The 5,232-nt window shown below is 43.8% G+C and overlaps 1 long non-coding RNA gene across 1 annotated transcript; it reads left to right on the forward strand.

The window, feature by feature from the left end:
- The first annotated feature begins 3,369 nt into the window (after window positions 1-3,369).
- LOC130590000 (uncharacterized) lies at window positions 3,370-4,084 on the forward strand. Its single transcript, XR_008967565.1, has 3 exons — window positions 3,370-3,447; window positions 3,534-3,698; window positions 3,798-4,084. It is a non-coding gene; the product is annotated as an uncharacterized LOC130590000 (long non-coding RNA).
- Window positions 4,085-5,232: the final 1,148 nt, after the last annotated feature.

The following is a 5,232-nucleotide window of genomic DNA, read 5'->3' on the forward strand; positions in this document are numbered from 1 at the left end:
TATGTCCTAAGAACATGATTTCCTTTTGGGCAAATTCACACTTTTCCTTTTTGACAAAGAGTTTATATTCTCTTAGTCGACGGAACACCAATTGCAAATGGTTAAGATGCTCATTAAGAGTTTTGCTATAAATCACAATGTCATCAAGATACACAACAACAAACTGATTTAGAAATTCATAAAGAACATCATTCATGAGGTTACAAAAGGTAGCCGGAGCATTAGTAAGCCCAAACGGCATAACTAGAAACTCAAATGAACCATAACGAGTAACACACGTCGTTTTGGCTTCATCCCCTTTTGCAATCCTCACTTGCCAGTATCCTGAGCGCAAATCCAACTTGGTGAACCAAGTAGCTTGTGCCAACCGATCGAACAAGTCATCCGCCCTTGGAATCGGGTACTTGTTCTTGATCGTCACCTTATTCAGCGCCCTGTAATCAATACACATTCGTAAAGATCCGTCAGATTTCCTCTGAAATAAAACGGGGGCACCAAAGAGAGCTTTAGAGGGTTGAATGAAACCTGCTTCAAGAAGGTCGTTCAACTGAGCCCTCAATTCTGCAAGCTCTCCCGGACTCATCCGGTAAGGAGCACTAGCCGGGGCCTTTGCGCCTGGCTCTAGATCAATCTTGTGATCAATAGCGCGCCTTGGTGGTAGACATTTCGAAAGTTCTGGTGGCATCACGTCCTTGAACTCCGCAAGGACTCCAGCAACTTCGTCAGGCACCTCGACATAATTGTCCGGGGTGACTTCCACCAGCGCGGCGAGGAATGTAGGCTCGCCCTTGGCGACCTTGCTCCTCACCTGCAAGGCGGAACAGAACTCCATGTTCTTTCCAAGGTCGTGAGCAACATGATTCTTGGAGGAAGGAACAGCAACGCCCTTGACGAAGCAAGGGTTTCCTTCATCCCCAATCAATATCCCACCCAAGTGGGGCATCACCGAAACCTTTGCCTTGCGAATGAACTCATTCCCCAGGATGAGTTCGAAATCATCAAGTGTGATGGCCAGCAAGTCACACTTTCCTTCCCAATTGCCTACTTGCATATCGGCACCGCACACACTCCCCTTTGCCACGAGGGCCTCGGAGTTCACGGCTTTCATCCGATTAGCACATCTAGTCAATGGAAGGTTAAACTTTTGAGCCGTTTCAGCGATTACAAAGTTGTGGGTGGCCCCTGTGTCAATCATTGCCTTGATAGAGTGCCCATTGACGAGCACATCCACATATAGGAGGCCCCCATATGGATCAGAGGATGTCGCTCTAGCGGCATTTAACAAGCGCAATGGATTGACGCGGATTGGAGTCTCATCCTCCGAATCCTCCACAGGTTCCTCAGCCATTAAGGCTCCCTACTTTCCCTTCTTGGGACAGTTTCGGGCGTAGTGTGGTCCGCCACACTCATAACACCCACCACCATCTCCTGGTTTAGCACCTGCATCATTGTTAGACGAAACAACTTTATCTTTACCCTTGAACTTTTTGTTCTTACCTTGGCTCTTACCCTTATCTTTGCCTTTTCCGGAGTTTTCCCAATGTTTACGCTTGCTATTCGATCCCGAAGAGGCAGCGACGTTGGTAGTACCTGGCTTAAAATCAACAAGAGCGTCAGCGGCGGCAAAGCCAGCGGATAAAGTCTTAATGTTTTGTCTACGCAATTCAGTTTGCGCCCAAGTCTTTAAACCAGAAATGAAATTGAACAGCTTATCTTCCTCCGACATGTTCTTGATGTCCAGCATCAATGAACTAAATTCCTTCACGTATTCACGAACGGAACCAGATTGTTGAAGTCCCTTCAATGATTCGCGAGCGTGCCACGAGGCATTGTTAGGAAGGAATTGGACTTTGATTTCCCTCTTCATTTCATCCCAATCCACGATAGGATCCCTTCCAGCCACAGCATCAAGTTCCACAAGAGACCGCCACCACAGCTTGGCGTCTCCCGATAGATACATAGCCGCAACTGAGACCTTGTCACGATCACTGACGTGAGCAACCTTAAAGTATTGCTCAATGTCCCACAAGAAGTTTTCGAGATCCTTGGCACTTCGATCTCCCGAGAAAGCCTTCGGGTCTGGGATCTTGAGTTTGAAAGTTTCACCTCTCCTCTTCCGGAGTCTCTCAATTTCCCTTCGAAGATCTTCCACTTCATTGCGAGGGGGAGGAGGGGGAGGAGGAGGTGGAGGCGGAGGAGGTCCGTCCCTCCGATCTTCAGTAATGGCATCAATCTTGCCTAGCATAACGGTTTGCATTTGACGAGTAGCCTCCGACTACTTCTCGATTAATTCCATACGATCTTTCATCATAGGGAATTCAGCATTCATTTCTCCCATGCGACGCTTCACGTGTTTCCAGTTTGGCGTCCTTGGAGAATTTTCTCCTTCACCACCCGGAGACCTTGGGGGTGTCCTTGGCGGAGAGCGGTCAGTGCCAACATGACTTGCTTCGGCAGCATCCCTACTCTGAGCCGTGTTCCTCGCAATTGCAGCAGCGGCCTCGACCGCTTTACTTGCTTTACTCTTAGCCATCCCAGTTGGCTTTTATTTTTCCGGCAGGTCGGACCAAATTGTCACGGAATTTTTTTGAATTACCCCTTTACGCAACTAGAGGTTCCCGTGATGGCGTCTAGACTCCGTCTAGACCAGCCCACACACACACTTATAATATTTATTACGAATAACGCAAGTAGTATTAAACACACACAAAGCACACAACGAGACTTTTATTACTTTAGAGATTTCTCGCATACAAGGCTATCATGCCCAAACTCGAATGCCCTCGATGGCTACAACATGTTCTCTATTTATAATACAATAGAGTGACTACAGCCCAGCCACGTAAGCAAGTAACTACCCACTAACAAGGATAACTACCCACTTACTTTGTAACTTCTCCTTAAATCTAGGAGATCATGGGCAGCAATGGTGGTTACTAAATAACCACCCACTACTTCAAGTAACTTCCCATAACCGCCATTCTAGTAACTTCCAGGTGGTTACCAAGCATGGTAACCACTGCCCATGATTCCACTACGTGGCAATCATGTAACCGCTTCGTAGGGGAACTCATCTCGTCACTTTACTGGGCCGTCCAAGAACTGCCAACCGTCGCACCACCTCACCAGACCCGTCAGCACCCCTTTCGGGCTTGCTAGCCGGGGGCATGTTACCTTCCGAGGCCTTCGAATAAGACGGTAACAGATGTCCATGACACCCTTAACTTGTACATATATATTAGCTCCTTTGCCTCTTTAATAAGATAACTGACAATTTCACTCTCTATAGTTTCTCTATCCTTGTTACGTTCTCTCTTTCTTTTCAGAACACGTTGCATATGTGGGCGATGGTATGAACCCTTTATCTAATAGTGCAGGGAGGTCGATGATTCTGACAGAGTTTCTATTTCACACATCACAAGCAACCCATCTTTAGGCGATGACAAGGTAATAAAATGACCATCACTCTAATGCTAATGACAAGTAGTAAGTAAGAAAAAAATGTGAATCTCATTTGTTTTATGTCCTAGCAGCCTATGTTCTTCAACTTAAAAGCATACATCAGCTTGATTAAGCCTGATCAGGAAATGTGTCGGCCATCAGGCATGTAAGACATGCAAAAAAAAGGTTATTGAAGCTATTGGATCTAGATATTGGTGTGAAGGATGCTAGAAGAATGATGATGAATGTAACTTAAGGTCAGGATAAAAGCAAAATATGAGATTATTTACAATCAGTTAACTTTTTAGTTTTTTCTTAACCTTTATGATCCTAACCGTCTACCTTTCGCAATTTAGATACATCATGGTACCGAAAGTCTCGGATGCAAGTGGTGAAGCATAGATTTCAACATTCAATGAGCAAGCTGAGAGAATCATTGGGTGCCTTGCTGAATAGCTTGACAAGTTGAAATCACAGCTGTGTTTGACTTGTAATTCAAAATACTTAAAAACATGTTAACTGACATCCAAATTCCAATTATCATGACATTTCCTTAAAAGTTGCTTTGCTATGACTGTGATCACTTCCACAAAACTTTATTGAGAAGGGAAATGTGATCTCGACAATTATTGTGATATAACTAACAGGAATAGGCACTTTGTTACTGATCGTATTTCTGCTATGTAACACGCAAGTTGAGTCTGATGGTAATCCTAGTGTCTTGTTCAAAACGAATCCTAACATCAACAAGGAGTTGTATACAAATGAAAGTATAGTGGGTCTAAAAGATCCTAACAGGCCTTTCCCCAGTGGCCAAGGAGATGGTGTTGGGCTTCCAAGATGGAGAATGCAGAGCACAGATGAATCAGTTGTTGCATTGACAATTGAGTGTAATGCCCTGCATAGTTTATATGTGTCGTATGCTGATTATCGGGTTTTTAGTTTCGTATTTTTCATCTTCTCACAATTTCTTTTATTTGGTAGTCAATTGTTGGCCTTCTGTCTCTGGAAGTGACACCTATGTCATCATTGAGTATGAAGCTTTGTCAATGTTTGATCTACAAAATGTAGTTGTCTCTGTACCCCTCCCTGCTCTTAGAAAGGCTCCAAATGTGACGCAAATTGAAGGGGACTAGAAGTGAGTAAAAGCGATTAATTTTAGTATTCTACATTCTTTAAAGCTTTGTAAAAGATGTCAAGCATGAGATCAACATTTAAACTGAGTATCCTGTCCTACTACGGGATGAATTGGCTCTCTACTTGTGTTGGTGCTTATTGTAAATATGCGTTGTTTGAGTATGTACCCCCACTCTGTTGAAGAAACTGAAATAATTAGCATCTTAGTTTGATTTCCGTTCCTTCTATGGTTTAACCAATATGCTGCTATATTTTTAATTAGTAGTACTGGAAAATCATGTTTGTGGGTTTTTTCTTTGGCAGGTATGATCCCAGAAATTCGGTTTTGGAGTGGTCCCTTGTTTTGATTGACGACTCCAATCGTAGGTAAGAATCTTACTGGTATTGACAGTTTCTTCCTCAACGAAAAACACTATCTGCAATTGAGATCTTGTTCAGTAAAGGGAAAGAACTGTAGGAACGAAAACTGGTAACAATAAAATTTAACATATCTGATAACCGTGGCGTGAAAAGATCACTGCCCCAAAGTTGAATTTAGCCCATAACAACACACGGACTCGTAGCAATCAACCTCCAGGGATACACGGTTTCTGTATGTGTTTCCAGTGTTGATGGAAAAACAGATTGAGAACGCTCTTGAATATTGCCCAGAAT

The sequence above is a fragment of the Beta vulgaris genome, chromosome 9, assembly GCF_026745355.1.
Source record: "Beta vulgaris subsp. vulgaris cultivar EL10 chromosome 9, EL10.2, whole genome shotgun sequence".
Taxonomy (NCBI): Eukaryota; Viridiplantae; Streptophyta; class Magnoliopsida; order Caryophyllales; family Amaranthaceae; genus Beta; species Beta vulgaris.